Source organism: Ischnura elegans, chromosome 9 (assembly GCF_921293095.1).
Source record: "Ischnura elegans chromosome 9, ioIscEleg1.1, whole genome shotgun sequence".
Taxonomy (NCBI): domain Eukaryota; kingdom Metazoa; phylum Arthropoda; class Insecta; order Odonata; family Coenagrionidae; genus Ischnura; species Ischnura elegans.
Genome location: NC_060254.1, coordinates 109295596 through 109309604, shown reverse-complemented (window position 1 = coordinate 109309604; position 14009 = coordinate 109295596). Strand labels below are relative to the sequence as shown.

At 41.2% G+C, this 14009-nt stretch overlaps 1 protein-coding gene across 1 annotated transcript in view; it reads right to left on the bottom strand.

Moving 5' to 3' along the window:
* LOC124165035 overlaps positions 1-524 on the bottom strand; it is a 138684-nt gene extending 138160 nt beyond the window's left edge. Inside the window, exon 1 of the mRNA XM_046542273.1 lies at positions 382-524. The gene's annotated coding sequence lies outside the window, so the exon portion shown is untranslated. The remainder of the gene's footprint in view (positions 1-381) is intronic.
* Positions 525-14009: the final 13485 nt, after the last annotated feature.

The window sequence follows — 14009 nt, the reverse complement described above, 5'->3', positions numbered from 1 at the left end:
TTGAAGAATCCCTAGACACCTACTCAGTGAAAGGATGTTCGTGTGTGATTCAGGGGCATACAAATTTCTCCACGACCTTACATCTCTGGTCCCATTGCTCGGCTCGATTTGACTCTGTCATTTGGCCACACACGAATGCGAAGGAACAAGTTTAGTAAACATTGAAGAACGTCGACTAGGAGGGAGAAAGGGTGAACACAGAGGCAGAGTGGTTGCGCGAGCTGCAATTCGTGCAATCCCGGAAAGCTACAGCGGAACGATAAATATTGTTCCGTGAATTATTCTGGCTTCGTATTCAATTACAGCGTACTTTCATCACTTGTCCGCCTATTCCACTTGTCCGCTGCTTCCATTAAAAACCACAATTGGTATGGCACTCACCTCTTGGTAAGCGTATCCCTGCTTTTCCTATCCCTTCTGTCTTCTCTTCTGTATCACAATCTGTGCGGGAGTCTGCAGCGTCCAAGAGCACATACAGTTCTTCCCCGTGTCCCTTGCTCTCTCTCGCTCCCCTACAGCCCCCTTTCCCCTCTCTCTCCCCTCTATCTATCCCTCTCGTATCTCTCTCTTGCTAGATATATCCCTCGCACTCCAAACCCTTCGCTTACCGGCTCCGGCTGCCCTCTGCCGCTCCGCTCTGCAGTCAACCGCTTGAGCTTCTCCGCCTGCCGACGCCGCCTCGCGTATTGATTCTAACGGAGATGAGACCCCGCGCACGGCTGCCAACGTCTGAGGGTTGGGACTCCCTCCCCTCGCAGACCACTCTCGCTTCCCCTCAATTCGCGAATCCCCCTCCCTCATACCCCCAGTCAGGGTTCGCAGCCTCCCACTGCTCAGGATACGGCCGGATCCCCCTCGTAAAATCCAACCCTACCTCTCTCCTCCGTCCTATAGCTATTTCCCCTCACCTCACCCCTTCGGGGTAGCGTAGTGGCGTTGGCGCCTGATTCGGAGAGGCAAGTGTCCGTAGTTCGATCCGAGTTCTTGAAAGGACTCGTTCGCAACGGCGCAGCAATATACCACCGATGAAAGCGTGTAAATTCCAATCCTCCAATCACGCATCAGTCGTATAAATTATTATCTGATGCTTTCTCGGTGAATAATATTGGTGAAAATAACTGGGGTTTCACACCGGGTGAGGTTTTATTTCTCTCATTGGAAGGAACGATAGAAAACCACAATCATGGTGTGGAAATCGAGAGATCTTCACCAATATCTTTCGTATGATATGTGTTCTCTGTGTATTTTATAATGGTGATAGTTAACGCTGTATTTTTTGTTGACTAAAAATATGACGATATTTGTTTTTTTTTGTTCAAAATATGTCGAGTATGTCGGGTAAGTCGTTGTGAAGGAGTAGTTTAAAAAATCATTTACTTAGATCAGCTAGCTCCTCTAAGGTATTTACGCCAAGGATGAAGTTAAAAATTGGGGTGTAGTTTGGTTTAGCCTTGATTCCAACTTGTATCTCCAAGTTTCTGTTCAAATATGCTGCCAATTAATCATCAAACCGTCTTCTTCTAAGGTGGATTTCTGACTAGGTTTTCGCAACAAGATATTTGGTCTCAAGTCCATCTTGTAGTACCGTTGACGGTTGTGGTGTACTCTGAGCCACCGTTGGGTATAAATAGTTACTATGTCGCTATTGAACGAAGGATTTTTTCCAAAGTTAATGCAAAAAGTTACTTTGCGAGTCGTCGCGCGTACGAGTTCAAAGTTATGTACACCATAAATGAAAATCACGAATGGAGAATATTTTGGATGTCGATGAGATGTAGTTTTTAAAGCCACGCTGACAATGTCAGTGAGAGTGAGTTCTAAATCCGAATTAGCTGCCCAAATGTGTGTCCTCTTGGCAGTAGGTTTTTGTTCGATTTTTCCTCTGAGGATTCTTTGTACTTCGATCAATCTTGCTAATGCCCCTAACTTGGTTTGTCATTGGTGATTCAGCCGTTATTTCCTTCGATTTATACTTTTGAATTAGTAGAAGCATTTTTCACTCTCCATTCAGAGTTGGAGACTTGTTACGCCGAGTAAGCCTACTGTGAACCAGACTTTGAGGCCTTTGCGTTGAATGGGTTTTAATGATCAAGCGAGCTAAATGCTCCCTCATCAAAATAAATTTTGGAGGTTATTATTCCATTAAAATTATTAGCTATATATTGAAGAATTTTAGGCAACATTATCTTAGTAATGTGATGTGCAATGACTCTCGCCCTTCTGAAGACCCATGCATTACCAGGAGAAATTGTTACAGCTGCTAAGTTTTCATTCCCTATTTTGCACACAACATTATGAAATTATAATGATTATTAATGATTGCCAGTCCCAGACTTCTATGACTTTAGTGGATTGAAGAGGAATAATAGGTATGTAGTGATGAATGGAAATAGATTTCTATGTCGTCTCATAAAACGATAGCACTGACTGATGTGAGGAAGAGGGGGAAGAAGAACCATAATCGCGGCCTATTATTGATAATCGGATTTTGTCTTCCCATTAAAGCGAGTGTTCATTCATCGTTCAACGCACGCTCGAGGACAGTCGAAAAGAGAGTTGAGCAGCACGGAGTGTCAGCGACAGCGTTGACGAAATCGCGGTGAAAAGTAAATAATTGGCCATTTCTTGAGATCACCGTCCTCTGTGGTAGAACCAGCTTGTAGATCGGTTGTGGTGAGAGGTTAGCTGTATTGTGGCGCGACAAGGAACACAAGGGAAAGAAAATTCTCCTTCTCAGTCAATCCATCCCCGATCGTTATCCGTAAACATTAGTGTGCTCCGCTATCCCATTTCAGAGAGCAACGTGGGGAGCAACCAGAGAACGGATAGCATACGGGCATGGACACTAACAGCGCCAACTTGAATCTTTTATTTTTACGTAAGTAAAATCGGGTGAATTAGGAAGTTAAGGCCTACTCATAATAACAGCAAAGGTTCGATGCTTAGCGTAGCGGTGAGAGCGACGAATGGTTCTGTCCCCAGGGATACACAATATCTCTACTCTGCGGACATAAAATACTTACATGTCAAATTAGATGTGGTGAGGACTTGAATACTTCGTACTCCAAAACCTTAGTGAGCCTGATCCTCGCATACGAAACCGACCCACGGATTTATACGCGGAGTGATCGGGTGCATTTCCTGTAAATGCATCGCCTCCTTCAACCTTTGCTCGACTTTCAAATTTGTTTGTTATTGTTTCTTCGTATTCCCGAAAACTTCCCAGAAAAAAAGTATTGATATTGATGGCGATTAATAAATACCTGTCAATGAAAATCATTTAATTATGTTATTTGGAAAGATGAACACTGTTTCTGATCAATTGGCTTAAAGGATTATTAAACAAATTTCTACAAATTTTATTTACCCATAGTGTAATCTTGAAACTGGGAGTTATTTTGATGTCCAATGCCAGGTTTAAAATATTATAAGCAATTTTCGGTATCTTAATGTATTTTTTATAATTTTTAATCCTTAATCTAGCAATATTGGAGACATTTAATTCACTGCACTGCGAGCGAATCCGCAGGAACTGCTTGCGACAATTTGAGAAATACGTAAACCTAAATTTTAAATTGATAAATGTCAGTATAAAAATCTGTTGTAATTGGCAATCTGAATTATCCATCGAGCAGCTTTGATCTTTTCTCCGACGTTAGCGTAGTGTCGAAGCATAATCAGTGCAAAATGAACTCCAAATCCCTATTTGCCACATTGCTTTCTAGCTAGCTCCTGCGGTTCGTATTTCAAGAAAATATTGACGTTGCGTTGGTTATTATTAGTTTCCATTACCAGTTTCATCCACGGAAGTGACGGCTGTAGGTTATCTTTTTTCCTCAGATCTTCGTATTTGGCTTAGAAGAAACTAATATTCTCCCGTTGTTTACGAGTTGTTTAGGTATCGATTTTTGCGCGTCATTTGTCAGACGCACTTGGGTGTCACGAGATGAAAACTGGGAATTATTAGAGAGATGGAGTTGCAATGTTCTCATCACCGAAGGACTCCAGCCATCGTTCATTGGGTAGATTTGAGCCTACGATTAGCCCTCTCTTCAATTACAGATTAGTGCAATTTAATGTCCATTTAACGCTAGCTCTTCTGGAGACAAAGATTCTTCCCCTTTTATGGCAAAAAATGTAATCGTGTTGTCTTTGACCAAATATATCCACTTAATTCATTACTGAAATATTTTAACGTAGGTTTGAGAGAGATATTAATTACTAATTCATTAGGAGATCGACCCTGTTTAATACATACGTGCTCTTGTGCCACATTTAAGATGTGTTTTGGCTTTAAGATCGTGTTATTCTTTCCGACTGTGAGCTTAGGTACTTTATTAACATTTAGGTTAATTTCTATGTCACTTCAACGTTTGCTTTATTTATATCGTAAGTTACCCTTTTTCTCTATTTATACTAAATACGAGAAAAAGCCTAGTCTGTCTGTTAATAACTAACGACCCTAGTTATCTTTATCTCTATTTTTCGGGGGTTGGGGGACACTTAATATCTGCTCGCGTATCCCTTCCACATCCTATCCTCCTGATATAATTCTTATTCTTCCCTTTCCATCACTGCGGTATCTTCTCTTAATCTCCTTTTAAACACGGAATAGCATAGTTAATTTATTGATAATGACTGATTCTGTGGAAATACTTATTGTGAACCAAAGCTCACTCAATATATTTGTTGCGAACTAATTGTTCTTTTTATTATGAAATACTGAGGAATGCGATGCTATTTATGGACTTAAATATGAAATTTTTCGTCATCCTTCAATTTGTATTGAAAAAGCAAAATAATTTAATTTATTCCACGAAAATGAGTATTTTTAAACTCATAATAGTCTGTAAATATATTATTCGCTATTACTTCCTGAGCGAATTTGCACCTTTTATGTCGCAAGGGCCGTGTTTTAATTGAAACTAGGCATTATTCTCATTCACAGTGACATTTGTCACGCATGGATGGAAATTAAACGTATTTTTGTGGATTCGCCAAGTTATTTTTGTTTTCACACCCGCAGTGATTCAAAGCGATGGTTGGTTTAGAGGAACAGAATGGTTGCTCAGTATGGTAGCGTAACGCATGGCTGTTGATAGAAAGGTCTTGGGTTCAAATCCCAGATAAAGCGTTCCGATATCCCCTAACAAATCCTCAAAGTGATACGGGGGAGGGGAACCCCTTCCCTGAATGTGCGAATTACGCGCCTGAGGATTCGTCCGGGTCGAGCTCTACACTCACCTATTCGTGTCAAGGCTCTGGTTGAAGAAGCGAGTTAGGGGGTTCCTTGTTAAGTGGTAAAGTTACACAGGAAACAATCAATATAGTCAAGTCACTGAATTTATTTCGCGTTAAATTGCGAAGTTAATTTGGTATAATTTTGGTATTCTGGATCGGTCCCTAGTTCTTCTCTCTTGTTTTTGGGGAACCCTTCCTTTACATACGGTCTCGCGTTGCCCTCTTCCCCACCTCCTATAATTCTTATCCTTCCCTCACCATCCCCCTCCCTCCGCCACACATCACCTCCCCTCCTCCCCTCCCCCGCGTTGGCGCCTGCGCACCTTACCCTGGCACTGTCTGGAGTGGGGGTGGGGTGGGGGGGGGTCCAACCACCCTCTCCATCCCTCTCCTCCCCTCCCTTTGCTCCTCTTCGCACACATGGCAACGAGACCTCTCTCCCTTCGAAGTCTCCTCTCACATCTCCTCTCCTTCTGTCCAAAATCTCCTCTAGTTCATACTCTATGCCCTCTGGAGACGGCGATGCGACTCATACGCCGCCGCTGGATATACCTCCTCCGGATTTGAATCTTTTTGCGGCGCGAGATTTTAGTCTGACGATTATCGCCTCGTTGATATTGAGTGTCAATGATCCATGCTAAAAAATAAACAACGAATTTCAAAGCACTGCAGGTGCAAGTGACTTAGTACGCAGTCACGCGCAAGGGTGCAAAGTTAAATACACTAAAGGATGAACTTCGCCATGAAAGAATATTTGACTTTTGGAACCCGGATCTCCCGATTGCCGGTGAGGCGTGTCAAAGGATGACCGGCAATCGAATCCCGGCCAAGGCAAATATTTTTTCATGGCGAAGTGTACTTAAACAACGAATTGTAATTCCCACATTTTATGCTCTCAACGTTATTTTGTATTTGAATTGAATAAGTTAGTAACTCTGTCAGACTCATAGAAATCCATCTTATTTTTATAGTCCCTCAGAAAAACGTTCCTCTTCATTAATATTTTATTTTCATATCGTAACCCACGTACCATACGCTCGTTTTACTTGAAAGTGGAAATATTACTTATATCTAATCTAGCCAATTGAAAAGTAAAAGATCCGTAAGTAGCAAGCGGCATACAAAAAGTATAAGACCTTCCATAGCGGCCAAAACAAGGCCGAAGGCCTATTTCGGGGGGTCTGGGGCGAGCAAAGCGAGTTTTAATATATAACTCCTCTGCCGACCATGGTTTCGACACCCATGGTTTATGTCATTTTCGACGGTGTCGACATCACGGTCGGTAGTGGATTTATATATTAAAGTTTGAGAATTACCATTCGTTGCTTATATTTTGACGTGGATGTTTCGCATTAATGAGTTAGTATGAGTTAGTGCCGCCACTGCATGATTGAAAACAAATGATTTTCTCCTGTTTTTTTGGAAACATTTGTCGCCCTTAGAGACGACATCTTTCGAAGTTAAAAAGCTAAATAAAGACAAATATAATGTTGATAATCCAGTAATTTTAGTTCTTGGTTGATAGTGTTAACAGCTATTTATGCCGACCATGGTGCCATTTTGTGTAACTGTCGTGATTGAATTAAAGCATTCATTTGCGAAATACTCAGAAAGTATTGTGGCTAGGAGCCGAAGTTTTTGTTACCTTGATTCTCGTGGCACTGATGAACATTATATTAATTTATGTTTTCAAATTTGTTTCTGTGTATATTTTAGGAAATCCTTTATTCCATTGGAAAGGGTTTTGCCACATTTAGAGTCCAGTTCCCGTGAGATCACTGAGCTTGAGCAGTGTTGGGTCCGGACTATCGTTTGATAGGTGAGCATTCATTCTGTCTTTTATGCTATCTGCACGTGTCACACTCTTCAGGGTAAAAATGCTGTTGATACAATAGGGTGGTTTCCTATTATTTTTTATCGCCTGAATCGAAAGATTAATACTCCTGGAGTATTTCACGCTTTCAGATTTTTAAATGACGATATCTATTATTCGCGATTAAATGAAAAGTTAAAAATTTCAAGCGCGCGAAAACGCGACGGCTAAGTATGAATGCTGGGAAAACCCCGTATGACGTCGTTCTAGTTCCCGCTGCTGCAAGTGAGGTGACCTTGGGGCGAGGCTCTGAGCGCTGATATGACGGAGGATGCTAGCAGGTAGCAGAGTACCATGCTAGCTGGTAGCGCTTGGCTTAAATAAGGATTATTAATATCTTATCAAACTAAGAAAACTTTCCGACAATAGCCAGTTTTAATTAATTAAGGTGGCTTCTAGATAAATAAGATGTAAATATTTAAAATCCGTTACTTGCCATGAAAATTTGGGGTGATTTATGTTGGTTTTGGAACTATGTACCTGGTTCTGAAATGAATTAACGAGTCTTGAGTAAAAATGTTGAGCCATGGGGTTTTTAAGAAAATTCCGTCGCGACCTCATAGTTAAATACAAGGGTACAGTCTCGACTGCTCGCGAAAAGCTTCTAATAAAAACTCCGCTCTGGCCCCTGTCATAGTCTGTTGGCATGAAATTGGAATGTGTAAAAATAAATGAGTATGTTAAATTCCTTTGAATATGATCAATTTTTAAGGTTTTAGTTTTTACAAATCGGCTGTTATGTTATTTCATTCACTTAATCTGTCGAGGTTTAAAATAACAGCATGTATTTGCAATTAATTATTAAGTATTGTGAAGCACCTGTGTTTTGTTTTGCATTAAAACTGTTGCTTCATGCCGCCCGTATACCAAGTCATTTTTCCAAACGATCATTTCTATTGCATGTATTCGCGACCCCTTGTTATCATGTACTGAAAAAGATTTGCCTAACCGACCCGATGAAAATTTTTAGTTAATAAATAAATGGAGTTATCAGAAAAATATATTACGGATGTCAATACTTTTTTGACGACGCACGATGAAGCACGAATCTGCCTTGTTTTGCTATTTACATGATAATGGTATTTCTCTGAGTAACGATCAATAAAATGATCAGATGATTTTTCTACAAACAAGCCATTAAGCCTGTTTTACACGAGGAATGTAATTGCACACCAGGAACGTGCATTACAGACCGCATCGTCTAAAGCCTTGGATTGCACGAACGTACGCGCAATGAACGATAGGTGGCAAAATAGCGCTCCTGTAATCAGTTACTTATTGAAATTACTGTTCGCCTTATTGAAAAAAATGTGCCGTTTGAAGTTTTGTAATTTTTCCCCCGAGTAAAACGGCTGTTAGGAAGTTTCTTTCCTGAAAATCTCAGCCAGTTCGCTCGGTGTCCATGGGGGAGACGCGGGTTGCCAAATGGCCATGGGTATGGCGGAGGGCTGTGAGATTGGGCTGAAGAGCAAAGGATGATGGTATTGTAAATGGGAGTAATAGTGAAAAAATGTCGGTCGAAATCGATTTTTAATCGAAATGAAAACTCGACTTTTCAATAAAAATTGAAATTTGAACCATAAGATCCATCAATTGAAAAAATCGACTTTTTATTTAAAAATACAGTTCGTACAGAAAAAGTTTATCATTCATTCGATAAAACCTCATTACACACATTTGAGTTAAAGGAAAAAAATCCCAAAAAATATACCCGGAATGCGTGATTGAATAATTGGCAGTAAACATTTATAAATGTGCGCGCGTTAAAGGTTTGAGATCAGCGCTTGATTCGGCTTCACTAATATTTGAAAGAAAGATTAACTGCTGTTGATATGCTTTCTTGATGATAGAGGGCGTACCTATCCAATTTTACCGACCTTAGGGGAAAGTCTTTCACTCGGGACGGATGACGTTATCGTACAATAGTAGTCACGCTACTGAGATCAAACAGAATGATTCGGATCGAAGTTGAAAAATCGAGTTTGGACCGAAACTCAAAGATGACGGCTCGATCTCGAATACCCCGATCTTTGCTTGTTGTAACTCGATTTTCGGTGTTAATCGAAATAGATTTTTCCATCTCTAAGTGAAAAAGCTCACTGCCTCGCCTTCCTCCAGGAGAGCCCGCACATATTCCCTCTTATCTGTCTTCAATTATCCCAATCTTATTTATGTCTCTCGTTTTCCTCCGACGGCCACCTACTGCCTTATGCCTTCTCCTTGCTGCTTGCCCGATGGCCGTCGTCGCGTGCAGGGTGCGGAGAATGGCCGATATGGACAAATGTCTCCGATGTCTGCGATGAGTGATGGGGAGCAGAACACGTGCTACTGGCTGAGATGCAGACTTGGGGGCGCAGGCGGTAGATCAGTGTGCGACATTATCACTCCTCGAACGCCAATAATAGGCACTTGTTTCAGTTTGCACTTCAGTTCCAATTCAGCATTTATCTTTCTCTTTATTTTCTAACTGACGTCTTGTACATTGTCACCCGTAATTTTCAACGTTTACATTGAGAAAGCCATTAATGAAATCAAAGAAAAGGCATTGGGAGTGAATATCCATAAAGGAAAAATTAGCATGCTAAGATTTTCCAATGGCATAGCCGTAATAGAAGAAACAGAGAAGGATTTGAAAAATATTCTGGTTAATATGGGTAGGGTGATGGGTAAATATCAACTGAAAATAAGCAAGAAGAAAACCAAGATATTAGTATGCAGCAGAAGAAAAGAAGTCAAGACTAACATTAAAATAGGGAAGCAAAAACTGATGGAGGTGAATGAATTCGGTTACTTGGGAAGCAAGATAACTAGTGACGGGAGAAGCAAGAAAGAAATTATCAGAAGAATAGCTCAGGTGAAGAGAGCATTGCACCAAAAGAAAGACCTGCTCACAGCGGGAAACTTAAATATGGCAATAAAGAAACAATTTATAAGAACCTACGTTTGGTGTGTGAGGAAGTGAGGTATGGACAATGACCGAAGCGGAGAAAGCAAGGATAGAGGCCTTCGAAATGTGGTGCTACAGAAGAATGATGAAAATCAAATGGATCGACCGAGTTAGTAACGAAGAAGTCCTAAGAAGAGTAGGAGAGAAGAGAAGCCTCAACCTTGACAAATGAAAACCTTAACAAGAAGACGGAACGACCTTAAAGGCCACATCTTGAGACATGATGGCCTGATGAAGATAATCGTCGAGGGACAAGTGGAAGGAAGAACGGAAAAGGAAGACCTCGAGCAAAATATATGGAACAAGTAAAGAAGGATGTGAAAGAGAAGAAATACGTAGGTGTGAAAAGATTAGCTGATAGGAGAACTGAGTGGAGAGATGCGTCAAACCAATCCTAGGATTGTTGACCAGTGATGATGAATTATTCAATGAAAATTATTCAGTCTTAAAATATTCGCCGCCAGTGATTCTGAATTCAGTGGAAATTATTCACTTGTTAGTGAGTGAGGAAATGCTTTCGCAGGAGGCCTTTGAGCGATGGCACCTAGCCTCGTGGGCTCTATCCACCGAACTCTCAAGTGGGGAGGAAAGGGGTGGGAGCGGGGAGGTAGATACACGCTTATCCCAAGGCAAAAAAATAAAACCAAGGAGGGCGTGGGATTGGGATTGTAGCGAAACCTGGACCAGCCATTAATGTGCCAACGATTTTGGAGGATTTTCCTTTAAAACGGAAAATCTCATCAATCAAATCGTTGGATAATTGTTAACGATTGCGGGAATCGGTGACTAAGTAGTGTGTGTCTGTTTGTGTGAGTAGATTCATGGAATCCTTCCGAGACGACGCAATATATTCGGCGGCCACTTTTCTCTTGCAGCGAGGGTTTTTCCCGCATACAGAATGTGCATTTCGGCTCTCTTCAGCCTCCTCCAATGAACAGCGGCCAATGTTTTAGGTGATCTAACCCCGGCCTTCCACAAAATACTTGGATATGGGTTGGGCGTTGCTCTCTCCTAATTTAGAAACTCTTCGTTCTAATGAGCATCTAAAGTGCGATATGAAGAGCGTGCGTGATTAATGGGAACGCACAGCCGCTCGTCCTCCGTCTGCTTCATTTGCTCTTGCGCGATCGATATAGATTATGGCATGTGCCTGCGGTTGAATTTGAGAACTCTATCCATATGAGAGTGCCTGTATTAGATTTAAAGTTGATTGATAGTTTATTTCACTCTCTCACTCCTCAAAATATATTAGGCTGGGAGCCGCTGGAGACTCGGAGGCTGCGCGCTAGGCTTAGATTGCTTGAACAATTGAGAATGGATATCTTTAAGAGCGACACGGAGAACATAATATTAGAGCCGCAATATATTTCCAGGTCCGACAGAAGCGATAAATGAAGAGAGATGTTTTGACGAACGGATAGATGTGCGAATTCCTTTTTCCCCCGAACCATAAAGGACTTTAATAAACGCTAGTCCCAACTTCCTTAAAGCACTTCATTTTTTTATCTGTAAACGTCTGGTGTCCTAACACACTCGCTTTTCTCACTTCCATGTCTTTTCAAAACCATGTCTTTTCAATATACAGAAATCCTACTTTCACAGATCAGGTCATCCCAGCGGATTCATGTCACCCTATTTCACACAAACTAGCTGGTTTTCATTCCCTAATCCATAGATTAATCAACATTCCTATGAATAATAATCACTTCCATCAAGAACTCCTGACCATCCAGTCAATAGCAATTAACAATGGATACAGTGTGGAACTCATCGACTCTTTGCTTGCAAAGAAAAGACGACAACAAGCAGTGAACCTCAACACCTCTCTCTCCCCACAGCAGACAAGTGAACCCCGTAAATGGTGCAAAATTCCCTTCGTCAAAGATCTCTCCTACAAGATTGCCAATCAAATCCCTAAAGAAAAATTCATAGTTTCCTTTTACACCCCCACAACATTATCCCGACTCTTGTGTAAACACAAAGACCTATTTGAAAGTGAAAAACTGAGTGGTGTATACGAGATTAAGTGTTGCGAGTGCCATGCGCAATATATAGGTCAGACAGGAAGAGATTTCAACACGAGATTCAATGAACATAGGAAGTGCATCGCCCATAGTAACCCAACTTCGATGGTGGCCAAACACATCATTGAGAGCGGCCACAATCCAAACTTCACAACCAAAGTTCTCCATAAAAATACCAAAGGGAGGAAATTAGACGCCTTGGAACAATTAGAGATCCACCATCGTAAACATTCCCAGGTTTCCCTTCTCAACGACAACCTCTGCCTTTTAAAATCGCCCTTGCTTTCCATTGAGTTCCAATAGTGCGTTTCCCAGAAGTGTTACAATCCCTTCCCCCCCCTCCTGTCGCCCACTCGACGTGAATGAGATCCCACAAGAACCATACAGTGAATCCTAACCGCCGACCCCCCGCTCCCCACCCCCACCTACACACCCTCAGAAGAACGCGTCCTCGAGGCCCCCTACTAATCTGCACGGCAGCCTACGGGCACAGAAGACGTCTTTCCCCCCCCTTCCACACCATCCACCGATGGCCCTCGGAAACAACACCCGAAGATAAGAAGACCGCCACGTGTATTCAAATGCTTTCATTTCTATGTTCAAAGTTTGTTAACCCTGGAAAAAACTCTTCAATTTCCAACCTTTTTACCTCCTCTGATTTTTCCACTCTCCCCTCCCCCCCCGCCTTGCAATTCTACCCATTCCAGCCACCTCCTTGAGCACTTTCCACCCCATTTCTCCTCTCTCAGTTGTACCTTGAAAATGAAGTAGTAACATCGAAACTCGAGTCGAATTAAATTTTATTTTTGTGGAAAATTGCAAGTCAGTGTTTCATTATAAATTACTGATTCTTCGAATGATGGAATCACCTATTTCTCCCTTGATGTCGTTGGTCATAACCATTAAGTGCATCCTTAAAATTCCTTTCTCGTACTTTCCAACTAGTTAAGCATTTAAGTATGGTCCTGTCAGAGGTTGGATAAATATTGAGATGCGAGGAACATCTTCTGGCATAAATGTATCCTGAAGATTTCACCTATTTACTAGAGGATGGTATCCGTTGAACTTTCACAGAGATTCAAATGCATTGAAGTCGATATGATGCAAAATATTGATTCATTTAAAGTTACTATCGGAAAACTTTGGCTGGAATGTGAAATATAGTTAGAGGGAAATCAGGATTAGGTCCACTTTTATTGGAGGAGTCGGGAGAAAATATGTTTGGGGGTGTGGTGTCTCTTCTTCAGTTCCGGCGACGCAGGCAGCTCAGCGAAGAAGGCGTAGACGTGGATTGATGGTGACTCGGCAGAATGCTGCGGAGTGCATTCGGTGGGAAGATGACGTGTGTGGTCCCAGCCTCCCTTAATATGTTGAAAGCGTGCTCAGATGTCATAAAAATGCCAAGGCCCATCGAATTAGGTTCTTTAAACGCAGACATTAATGAATGATCTTTCGATTATTTGGATTTCTAGAGTAAATTGAGAATGGTTAGCAGCACCCGTAGAATGAATCTACAAAATATATTTTGGAAGTGCCAAAAATAATTTCAGTTACCTTGATTGTTAGTCATTTTCGGAAAAACTGACGATAAATGTTCAAACTTACCCCTGCTGTCGAAATAATGAATAGCTCTGGAACCCTACTTTATTTCAAAAGTATTTTATCTTTTATAATGTGCCGAAAAGTTTTATTTTTACGTTTTCAGAGTTGCTCTTTGAATGAAGAAATGTTCTCTTTTTCACGTCAATTGGTGGAAAATTGTAAGGATATTTCCTGGAATTGAGTCGAGACTTTTAAAAAACAAAGCAATCTGGTGAGATTTCATTATTATGCTGTGATATACTTTCGAAGCAATTGCTAGCAATACTTGGGATGATAATAATTTATATTAAGCATACTTAAAAACAAGTACGAGTCGCTTCAA